This window comes from Mesoplodon bidens, assembly GCF_964165515.1.
Source record: "Mesoplodon bidens genome assembly, chromosome: 5".
Taxonomy (NCBI): Eukaryota; Metazoa; Chordata; class Mammalia; order Artiodactyla; family Ziphiidae; genus Mesoplodon; species Mesoplodon bidens.
The window spans coordinates 100,534,740-100,547,003 of record NC_138161.1 but is presented as its reverse complement, the minus strand read 5'-3'; the positions used below and the strand labels follow the sequence as shown (position 1 = coordinate 100,547,003).

Below are 12,264 nucleotides of genomic sequence, written 5' to 3'. Positions count from 1 at the left end.
TCTGTGAGCCATGGCTGCTGGGCCTGTGCGTCCAGAGCCTGTGCTCCACAACGGGAGAGGCCACAACAGTGAGAGGCCTGTGTACCGCAAAAAAAATAAATAAATAATAAAATTAAAAAAAAATTTTAAAATAACAGCACCCTGGATCTCTATTATTATTGTCATTATCCTGGCTCTATCCAGTAAGTAGCGGGGACCTAGGTGATTCACTGTCTGCATGCCACAGTCCTGGTCCACCTGTTGGGACTTGCCCATCTGCCAGGATTCTTCCACCTAAGAGGCCTCCGCCTCTTTTCCAGCTCCTATTGGCAGCTCAGGGTCCTCCATCACTGGATGGGATGGGGGCTTGAGGGGGACATTTGGGAACAGAGTGCCCAGCTCAGAGGGGCTGGGATTCCTGCACCATTGGCTGCAGCCTTGCCTCACATCAGCAGCCACAGAGTAAGCCTAGGGTATGGAGGTGATGGAGCTAGGGCCCCTGGAGGTTGTGAGGTTCAGACCAACCACTCCTAGAGAGATCACCCAGTTCCTTCAGAGGAGCCCTGGGGATGACAGGGACCAGGGAGAGAGGGGTTCAGGCCTGGGTCTGTCCCTGTGGCAGTCCTGCTGGGTAGGATGGGGTGGAGACAACGGTGTGAGGGGCAAGTCCCTATCCACCTCTAGGTGGCCTGCTCTGAATGGCAGAGGCCTGGCATAAGGAACTGCCTGGAAGCTGGGTAGCATCAGAGGATGGTTCTTAAACTCTGTAACCCAAATGCCTGGGTCCTAAGGACTCAACAACTGCTGGGGCTAGGGAAAGGGAACTGGGGTGCTTCTGACAGCCATGAAGCACCCCCCCACACACACCCAGCGCCTTGCAAGCACTCTATAAATGTGATCTGAACATCTGTGACTCACCCGCACACAGCCCTGCAGTTTCGTGGTGAGGACACAGCTAATCATAGCTGGTGTTTGCGGAGGAAGAAGGATTTTGCCACAAGCTCCATGACAGACTCTCTCCCTCCTTCTCCAGGATGGCACAGCAGGTATGACTGGCCGCCAGTTTGGCAAGGAGGAGTTTCTGCCTCCCTGAGGATTGGTCCTGCCTGTGGGAAAAACACACCCCCAGAAGAACCACTTAGGTCGGGGTTGGTTCCCTGGTTTCTGATCAGGGGTTACACCAGGAAGATCATAGCTGGAATCCCTAAGATCTATCAGTGATGTTTGTTTTGGTTTTGTTTTGGCTTGTTTACATTAGGGCTAGAAGGGACCCAATTATAGGACATATGGCTGTATCCGTCACTCTAGATGAGGAAACTGAGGTCTAGAGAGGCTGATGTGACTTATCCAAAGTTATTTGGAGTCTTAGACGCAGAGCTGCAGCCCCGACTCCAGATTCAGTGTTCTTTCTATGGACTCTTCTAGGTCTATTTTGAGTCCCTGAGAAACAACAGCAACAACATCAGCTACCATTCTTCGAGCGTTTAATATGTTCCAGTTACAAGATTAGGTGGTATGTACATTACATCAGGCTGGAAATATAGACGAGGTGGGACCACATCAGAGAGATGGTTCACTTAGATCAACTGTATGTTTTCTTTCAGGTCTGAGGCACAATGATTCTGTGGCAAACATTTTCAAATTCTCAGCCGTTCAGGCTGTGCTGCTTTATCAATTGACTGAGCATTTTCTATATGCCAGCTCTCCACTGGGTCCTGGGAATCCAGAGATAAAATAGGACAGGGTTCCTCACGGTGCACGAGAATCAATGATTTACTAGAGTTATAGAAAAGGGGTCAGGAACATAGTAAAAAAGAAAAAAAAAAAGGTATCCTGGGAAGATGGAGAAGGCTTCCTGATACATTTAGGCAGGGTTTTGAAGGCTGAGTAGGAGTTTGTTAGTGGGGCTATGAATGGGAGAGATGAAGTACATGCAGAGAAAATAGCATGTGGAAGAGCTGTAGAGTAAGTGTTATGTGTGTTTGGAAACAACAAATAGTTTGAGACAGAAAGTAGAGGGATGAAGGGCAAGGTGGGAGATGATACTACAGAGGTGAGTTGAGGCCAGCCTGAGGAAGGTCTAATGCCAGGCTAAGGAGGGCACCACTCCGGATTTCTGGCTTTGGAGGTCTACTTTGGAAGGACTCTGAGATTCTCGTTCCTAGCTCATATATATATATATATGATATATATATATATGATATATATCATATATATATATTCTACCTCTGATTTGGCCTGTCTCGCCCCCACCTCCCTGTTGGCCTGGGCACCTGTGAGTGTGTTTGTCCACCTGGAGCACTAATGAGGCCCTCTGGAGACTCTGACACCAACCGCCAGCTGTGATCACAACCGCCAGCTCTTTGCCTCTGCACAAGAACTTTCTCGGCGCTCCTCTGGTGTTCCCCCCATTACTGGGTGTTAGTGGAGTCCTTACCACATGGCATTCTGCTTGGTCAGATGGCCCATTCAGCGGGGCATGTGAGGAATCCCCAGCTGGGTCCTGGAACCACAACAACCCCTTCCCTGTCTCTGTTCTGGTCCCAGCTCCTGGCCCACCTCAAACAAGGCTCTGCCCCCATCAGAACTACCTGCCCCCCAGCTCCCACCCCAGGTGTTTTCAGCCTTCCTTTCAGAACAGCATGCCTTCCCTGCTTCATCCTGGCTGGCTTTTCGGCCCATCCTGCCTGGAATACAGTGGCATTCTTAGTTCTTCCAAAGTTGAGAAAAGGAGATCCTCACCTCCATATGTATATTTATTTTTAAACTCAGATAATCATCCTGAAGGAGGTTTCCTGACAGAGGAAAGAAGATGCATTTTGGAGACTGACAGGCTCGAACCCTGCCTGTGTGAACTTTGGCAAGTCACTTCACTTCCGTGAGCTCCAGTTCCCTCATCTGTAAAATGGGGACATCAGCCCTCATTGCACAGAGATTAAATGAGCTAACACGCAGGAGGCCAATCAAGGAAGGACTGAGTTCAGCTGAGAGACACAACAGGAAAGGACACATTCCTTTGCTTCCTTTTAGAACAAGTATCCTTAGCTTCTTGGACCTAAAAAAACATAAACCAAATGGAGTGTATTCAATCAGGGCTTCGAGCTGTTGCAGGTGACTCAGTAGTGACATGGGACAGAGCCCATCCTCCAAAAGGCCCCCCAGCCCTCTGCCAACCAGGGGAAGATGTGTCCTTCCTGTTCCAGAGGGAATGAAAGGCTCAAGCCAAAGCCATCCTCCAAGGCTCTCAGACAGGTGGCTCCCAGGCCGACCTCTGACTGGCCCATAAGCTCCACAGTTTCATTGTTCCGCCCGGGCTGTGGGCTGCAGGGCTGGTTGGTGGAGTTGGCTTAGAGAAGGATATTTTGTATTCGGCTTTTGGAATGACTAATGAATGAGCTGTCTCCACTGCAGGAGAATTATGCCACTTAAGCAAAACCCAGCCGAGCTGGTCGGCTCAGAGATAGCTAATAGGAAATGCCTGTCAGAACACTGATGCTTCAAAGCCAAATATATTCTCACTGTGTTCTCTGTTTGCTAAGTTTACTTCATGCAAAATATAACTCAGCTGAAAATATGTAGATGGCTCACTCCTTCCCTCTGGAAGAAATGGAGACAACGAGGAGGAGGGCAGTTCCCAGTTAACCCAACTTGTCCTGCCAAGCCTAGGAAGAGCCAGGCCCTTGCTTGGCCAAAGAGCACAGACTCAGTAGAAACTCTGTGCCACTAATGGGCCCATAGCAACCACAGTCCTCAAAATAGAGGCAACTGCCCTCCCACCAAGCTTCCAGACAATGGGAACAGAGGGAGCGTGGGCAACAGTGAGCACAAGTGGCCCAGCCTGCCACTTTGTGAAGTTGAAGGAGCCAAAAAGGGCCCAGGTAGGCACCTGTGATTTCTGTCCTGTGGTGGTCTTACCCACCCATCCCCCCCTCCCAGGTGAGACACAAAGTTCTCCAACCAAGAAGCAACGAAGAAAAGTCAGTGCCCTCCAGAAACCCAGACTGGGTGGGAGCACCTTGGTAACGGAGTTGATGCTGAAGCAATGTATCCTGTAGGAAGAGCACTGGATGAAGAGTCAGGGCGTTTTGAAATGCCTCTTCTCGCGTGCGACCTTGCAGGAAACACTCATCTCTCTGAGTCTTGGCTTCGTCATTTATAATTGGAGAGATTGGACCAGCTCAGCAATATCTGGGGTCACAATGACCTACCACTGTCTATTATACATGATTGGATGGAGGCAGGAGTGTGGAAATAGGACCCACTTCTCAATTTCCTGGCCCTCTCCTCTCTCAAGGATTGCCAGGGGTTGCCATGAGGAGCTGGATAAAAAGATGGGATCATCTTTCAAGAGATACCTGAGATTTCTCAATACCTGAAGTGGGAAAGATCCCTGAGGCCATGACCAGGGACTTTAGTGTGAACAGATGCCCTGCCGAGGACGATAGGGACTCTTACAGTGTTTGTCTTGTAAACGCCTCACTACCCTACAGCCACAGTCACCAAGCCACTTGGCCACAGCTCAGCCCCTCTTCCCAAACACCCTGCCCAGATAAGGGGTCTGGCCTTCCTCAAGAAAGGCATTTGGGTTTATTCCTTCAGGATCGCAGCAAGAGCTGGGCCTAAGAATCCTGGGGCTTCTTAGAATGACCTGGAGAATAGGCAGCACCTACAGTGTGCCAGGCAGGATGGGATGCAGACAGGAACCAGACCCAGCTCTGCACTCAAAGAGCTCCCGTTTCATTGCAAGATGGGCACATAGGGAGGAAAAAAAGAATGCGGGAGGGTTCATCCCAGGCTGACTTTAAGCACATTGGAAGCTCAGAGAGACAAAGCCCTCAGGCAAGCTGCTGAATGCCTCTGAGCTTTAGTCCTCATCTGTAAAATGGGGATAATGATTACCTGCCTTAGAGGACCAGCCAGACAGATGCATCTAAATGCCTGACACACCACCTGGCACGTTTTAATCATTTGATAAAAGGCAGCTATTACTGTTTATTGCCATGGCTCAATGGAGAGCTGCTCAGCAGAATGGGTTCCAGGTGAACAGAGACTCATCCACCCCTTTAGCGCTTGGGGCCAAGCCTGGGGTGTCTGGACCTCCTGGCAGGCTCTTCCTTGGCTGCCAGCCATCACTCCATTTACCCCAGTTTGCCTTTTCTTTGTGTGCAATGAACATAGGAAAGCCCTGGCTTACAGTCCTCAGAGTTGGCTTCAGAGCATGGGAGGCCTTCGGTGAGATGGGAAGAGGGGAGGGGCTGGATGTCTTAGGAGGAATCAAGTGGAACAGCAAAACCAGGGACGAAAGGCATGGGTGTGGGACAGTGGGTCTGGGAGCAGGGGCAGCTGGGATGTGTCAGTGTCCCCCACTATGTCTTACACATGGGCCCCCGCCTTTTATTCTTAGTTGAGTGACTGGTTTTGCTCTGAGTGGCGCAGAGTTCGAGTTGGGAGATGCTGGGAAATAAAAGCTGGATAATGTCTCATCAAGTGGGGTGAGGGGGTGACTGGGCCACGTTGCAAGACAGGACCTAGGGCTTGTGGGGAGCATGCGCTCCTTGGGGATCGGAGGGAGACAAGGGGTAGGAGTCAGTTCAGATAGACTCAGGCAGCCATCAAATGGCAGAACAGGGCAGAACCATTTAGCAGGTCAGCAGGGAGCAGGCAGCCAGCAAAAAGCCTCAGCCACAGTGCCCAGGAGGCCCGGAGGCAGGCTCGGTCAATCACAGGGACTGGCCCCAGAATGTGAGGGTCCCAGGGCCACAGAGAAGAGGTTATCACTGGTGGATAGAAGCAGGGGAGCTACATGATGCCCAGGAAGCCAGGCAGAGGAGCTGAGACTCACTTGGGCCACCTTAGAAAGCCATGTAGTTATAAGAGCGGAGTGTCATAGCCTGTCGAGCTCGCAGGGGGATGGCGGGTGGTGAGAATCACACAGGGACTTCCATGCACAGGAAAGAGCAGGGGTTGGGCTGTGGAGGAAGCTAGGCCAAAGGAAGTGACTTGGCTGCCAGGTGGCCAGACATGCTAAGCACAGCAACCAAAGGGGTAAGCGAATGTGGCTCAGTTCAGGTCAACCTGGAAGGCTGGTCCATCAGGCGGGTGGGGTTGGGCAGCAGGAGTCCAGAGGCCAGAAGGCAGGGGCAACCAGGTTCTTGGTGGCCGGACCTCCGCTAGAAGTGGGGTGCAGCAGGGGAGGAGAGGACTGTCAGGGTCTCATTCCCAGTCAGATGGCTTTGGCAAGAGTAAGAAAGAATATGAGCTTTGGGGCTTCCCTGGTGGCGCAGGGGTTGAGAGTCCGCCTGCCGATGCAGGGGACATGGGTTTGTGCCCCGGTCCGGGAGGATCCCACATGCTGCGGAGCGGCTGGGCCCATGAGCCATGGCCGCTGGGCCTGTGCGTCCAGAGCCTTTGTTCCACAACGGGAGAGGCCACAGCAGTGAGAGGCCCGTGTACCGCAAAAAAAAAAAAAGAATATGAGCTTTGGACTCAGATACATTTGGTTTGAATCTTAGCTTCCTCCCCTGAATAGCTACTGGACATTGGAGGTGACAATCTCTCAGTTTTCTTAGCTATAGAGATAATCCTAGCACCTGCTTCTCAGGAGTGGAGATTAAATAAGGTCATTTGTGGAGCTTCTGGCATATATAGATGCTCACAGAATTGCTCCTGTTCTTACTATGATTATTAGCCCCTGAGATTGTCAGGTTCCCCGAAAATGAGGAGGGATTTCTAGGATTGATGGGTAGAACATGGAAGAAGCCTGGCCCCTGTGAGGAAGGGCAGTCAAGGAAAAAATCACGAAGTCTCCAACCGCAGATAAGCCCCCGCTCAAATCCCTCTTCCACAGGTGTCTAGCTGAGACCTTTAGCAAGTGACTTAGTCTCTTCAAGCCTCAGTTTCTTCATCTGTAAAACGGAGACACCAATATCTGCCTTTTGATAGTTAAATGAGACAATGTACATGGAATGCCCAACCCAGTAGGTGCTTTGTTAATAGCTACTCTATAGATGAGGCTGATATGTGAGGGAGCGGAGGAAAGATGGGACCCAGGGGGCTTTTGGGGGCCCAGGAATCACCCCCAGATCTTGGGTCTACTGCAGCAGAAATACTTTCTCCCTGAAGAAACTGAAGCAGCCAGAGCTACAGGAGCTCCACAGGCATGTACCCTATAACCACACAAGCATACTCTGATTGGGTTCTACCTGCCTGTACAGGACTGGCTCAGGAGCTAGGAGAGCCATGTGTGATGGTGGAGGCCAGCAGTGGCTCCAGCTTGGAGGGACCCAAGAAGAGGGAATAAGGGAGGGGCTGGTGGAGGAAAGAGAACTTTTCATTGATTCAGTAAGTAAATAAGTAAGCACTGATTGTGCACTTTCTATGGGCTGAGTCCTACAGACACCATGGTGAACAAGACAGCCGTGTCTCTGTACCCCCAAAACTGAGCCTACTGGGGGAGCAATGAAAGGGAAACTTTGGGAAGATCATTCAGTGGCTACGCTCGGGAAATAAAGTACAGAGCCTGTGCAGGAGTGCTTGCCTAGGTCTAGTAAGAGAGGATGAAAGCTAGGTGGTGGTCGAGGCTCCAACTGTGTCCTGGAGGGAAAGGCAGCAGACAGACCCGGCTCTGCCCCTGACCAGCTCCTTGGCTCTGGACAAGTTAGTTTTGGGGTCTTCAGTTCCCTCCTCTGTAAGACGCGAAGAATGGTACCTGCCTCACAGGGTTTGGGTGACTATTAAATTAGGTGACACATAGAAATCTTGGCTCTCAGTAATGGTCAATAAGTGGGGACTGGGGGGCTTCCCTGGTGGTGCAGTGGTTAAGAAGCTGCCTGCCAATGCAGGGGACGCAGGTTCAAGCCCTGGTCTGGGAAGATCCCATATGCTGCGGAGCAACTAAGCCCGTGCGCCACAACTACTGAGCCTGCGCTCTAGAGCCCGCGAGCCACAACTACTGAAGCCCACGTGCCTAGAGCCCGTGCTCCGCAACAAGAGAAGCCACCGCAATGAGAAGCCCACACACCGCAACAAAGAGTGGCCCCCGCGCACTGCAACTAGAGAAAGCCCGCGCGCTACAGCGAAGACCCAAAGCAGCCAAAAATAAATAAATAAAATAAGCTTATTTAAAAAAATAATAAATGGGGGCTATTGTTAATAAGAACATTAATAAGTAGGTGAGGGACTTCCCTGGTGGCACAGTGGTTAAGACTCCGCACTCCCAGTGCAGAGGGCCCAGGTTCGATCCCTGGTCTGGGAACTAGATCTCACGTGCATGTCGCAACTAAGGAGCCCGACTGCCGCAACTAAGACCCAACACAACCAAATAAATAAATAAATATTTTTAAAAAATTACTAGGTGAATCTAGAAGTCTCGTTGAAGGAATAAATGACAAGACTTGGTGACTGCGTGTGGGAAATATTTTAGTTGAAACCCCGGGCAATTGTAAGGTGATTGAGTATCATTTGTAGGTCTGAGTTGGAATTTCCTGCTGGGAAAGAAGGTATGGACTGGGGTGGAGTGGGGAGGCCGGTCCCAGCTGAAGGAGGATTCTGAAGTCACGTCAAGCGAGGATTTACAGTTCAGTTTAGGGAAAAAAAGACTTAAGTTCAGCCTCTGGGTTAAACACTTGCACATTTATTTTCTCCTAGATTCCCACAGACAGCAGGTGGAAGACATCCCCCAGAGCCAGAGTCAGCACTGGATGCCCCTAGCCCTTGGCCCAGGTCAAAATGGGAGAAGGATCCTGGACCAAAAGCATAGTGTGGAGTGAAATGGCTGCTCAGCTAACATCTTTCCTTACACAGACTGAACAAAACCTCAATAAGCACACCTTTTTTTTTTTCCTTTTAAGTGGCAGTCCTATTGTAAGTAAGGGGCTTACAGGACAAGGCCCCAGAGAGAACAAAGGAAACACTCCCACCAACTCTCTTGCCAGGAATGAGCTGAAATTTTCGGAGAAGTGTACGAGCCAAAATTCTCAGGGAGAAATCCCAGAAGACTGTCCGTCAGGTGAGAAAATGTAGGCAAAATGTAAAGTGTAAAATGATGAACCAGAAAATCATCCAGCAAGCCTGCGCCCAGCTATGTCTTAATGAGGCAAACTCCAAAGAAGCTTTTCCTTTAATCAGGCATTTGAAACAAAATGCTGCTAAGAAGCCCCCCCCAACCCACCCCCACCACCCCTCCCACCCTTATGTGTTGCCATGACGACCCAAGTTCTTAGGACTTGAAAGAACTACCTCAGCATTTCCCTCTAAAACAAAAGAAAATTATTCCAGGTTTCAGGGCAGAGAACTCCAAGGAGTGGGACCTGTTACTGGAGAGCAGGTTCCTCAGAGTTGCGAGTGATGAAATAGGAGCCGATGGGGACCTGTGCCTTCAGAAAAGCTGGGGAAGGAAACCGGGGATGACAGGACCCCAGCGCTCGCCCCAGCTTGCTGAGCCCGTGCCCTGCCTCATTGCTGGTTCTCTCCCCTCAGCTGGGCCTCATTTGCCCCTGCAGTGAAGCACGTTAAAAGAAAACACATCCTCTCTCCATATGCTAAGGGGCAGGGGTTGGAGGGGAGCAGGTTCTGGCTCAGGAGATCCCAGGGGGGAGAGCAGAAGATGCCTCTCCTGCGCTCTAGTTTGATTTGCTCATGGAACAGCCAAGATGGGGCCAACCTGCTGCATGACTAAGAAGCCCCTCCAAAGCCCCCTTGAAAGCTTAAGGTCCTGCTAATGAGGGCCAATCTACGTCTTCTGAATCCAGTAAGCAAAACCCGGGAGGCAACGGCCGGAAGACCAACTTGCTCCCGTGAAGTTCCCTCCCCTGCCCGAGCTTCAAGCCAAAAACCAGGGCCTTGACATCTCCCTATCCAATCCTGGATCACATTTTGAGTCTACGTCCTAAAAATTCCTCAAAGCCATCCACTTCTCTCTCCACAGCCACTGTCTTGATTCAGGCCTCATTATCTCTAGTCTGAAATGGTACTTCCAGGTCATCTGCACACCAGGGCTAGAGGGGCCATTTAAAAACACAAATCTAATCGTGTCACCTCCTGACTAAAATCCTTTAGTGCTTCCCCTGCCTTCAGGACAAATTTTCAAATTCCTCAGAAAGACATGCATGGCCTTTCATAATGGACGGATCTCAGCCCAGTTTATTCCACACTCCAGCCAGAAAGTATACGTTTCCCCAGTTTACATGCTCTCCCCCACCTCCAGGCCTTCCCTAACCCAGTGTGCTGGATAGACCTGCTGGATCCTCCAGGCCCACTCTCCGCCCTGCTCTGTGCCCCAGAGGCTGCCCCGTATTGATCACATAAACGAAATCCAGAGTCCTATGGCTTCCGGTTGGATTTAGCCAATGGGGAGCACCAGGAGCAATGGGAGGATAAGAGAAAGTGAAGCCAGGGTAATTATTCCCTCCCTGTCGAGTCTATCAGGCTGCCTGCTCCCAGCTGGAGGGTCACTCCTTCTATCAAGGCAGCCTGTTCTACAGGACTTTCTCTCCTTCCAGAGTACAGTAGGCCCCCTCTGGCCTAGGGCCTGCTGCTAGCCTGGGTTTCTGTGATATCTCGTAACGTTCCCCCACCCCCTACCCACACCTTTGCAAATAACCCCTTTGTACATAAACCCTCCTCAAATCATCCTAACTTAGTGTGTCATCATTCTCTGTTGGGACCCTGACTAATAGAGTCATCCTTTGCCTTTGCTAAATCATAAGCTTTCCTTTGGATTAAGCTCAGGCAACACCTCCTCCAGGAAGGCTTCCCTCCTCTTCCCAGTCTGGGTCAGCTGCCCCCCTCTTTGGGCTCCCAGGGCCTCTGTATATTTCCACCGTCACAGCTCTTTCCATACTTTATTGCAAAAGTCAATCCTCTGTCCTAAATCTGAGTCTCTGGAGGGTAGGGACCATGTGTTATTGCTTATCCCTGCACCCAGGTATCTGGCACAAAGCAAGCCCTCAGAAAACACTTGCTGAATGAAGGAAAGAAGCAGGAGCTCAGAATGAGACCTGCCAAAGACACATAGGAAACACAGTGCAGCATCTCTTTGTGGTACCCACTATAGGAGCTGGCATCTCTCAGGCCAGCCTCAGTTAGATCACAGGCAAGGGCCTGAAGAAAGGCTATTATTTAAAGAATACCCCACATCCAGGGCCTGAGGCCCACATCAGTGAGCATGGCGAAAGAATGAGGGAGATGTGCTGGTTCCTGTTTCAACAGCAGTGCTTCCTGGGAAAAAAGAATGGCCAGCTTTTCTCAGTCCCAGGGAGACAACGGAAGTCTCCATCCTTGAGGTGGGAGACCTGTCAACCTGGTGTCAATGGCTGGGAAACTCACATCAACTTACTGAAATAAATTATTAAAAATCTAGGGGCTGGGTTTCCCTGGTGGCGCAGTGGTTAAGAATCCCCCTGGGGGGCTTCCCTGGTGGCACAGAATCCGCCTGCCAATGCAGGGGACACAGGTTCGAGCCCTGGTCCGGGAAGATCTCACATGCCTCAGAGCAACTAAGCCCGTGCACCACAACTACTGAGCCCGCGAGCCACAACTACTGAAGCCCGCGCACCTAGACCCGTGCTCCACAACAAGAGAAGCCACCACAATGAGAAGCTCGCGCACCGTAGTGAGTAGCCCCCACTCGCTGCAACTAGAGAAAAGCCCGTGTGCAGCAGCAAAGATCCAACACAGCCAAATATAAATAAATAAAAAGTTTTTTGAAAGTACTTTGTGTTTAGATACAAAATGGAATTAGGTTCTAAGCTCAGACCAATATAAGAGATTTTCTACCTATATATGAATGTCGGGTGGGGCATTCAAAGGTCACATGAAATGCAGGACAAATCATTGGATAAAACTGCATCACCTAAGGCAAGGAGTCTGGCCCCCTCAATCTCCCCTAAGTAGTGCCCCAGCAACCAATGCAACAAACATAAATACACTGCATATTCCTAAAATGCCTCTAGGGGGCAGCACTGCCTCCATTGAAGATCAGTGGGCCACAGTTTATGGGGTTACTCAACCCATAAGGAATGCAGGATGATGGCCATACAACCTCCAGGAACACAGACCAGACAGACAGCATTAGGGAAATCTATCAGCATTTCCCACTCAGACCCCATTGATTTGCTGTGTCCTGCTACATTCTTGTTTGGCTGGGGCCATAGGGTAAGGCCATTCCCCCATGCATAGGGAATGAGGTCTGTCTTGATGAGGATGAAGAAGAAACCACCATATTAGGCAGAGCTATGTCACATAGACTTCCAGGTAGAGCAAAAGTCTCAGCAGACTGATTGATAG

The 12,264-nt window shown here is 50.6% G+C and overlaps 1 long non-coding RNA gene across 1 annotated transcript in view; it reads right to left on the bottom strand.

Annotated features, from left to right (window-relative positions):
* Positions 1-12,264, bottom strand: part of LOC308618093 — a 55,772-nt gene that overhangs the window by 29,781 nt on the left and 13,727 nt on the right. The window lies entirely within an intron of this gene.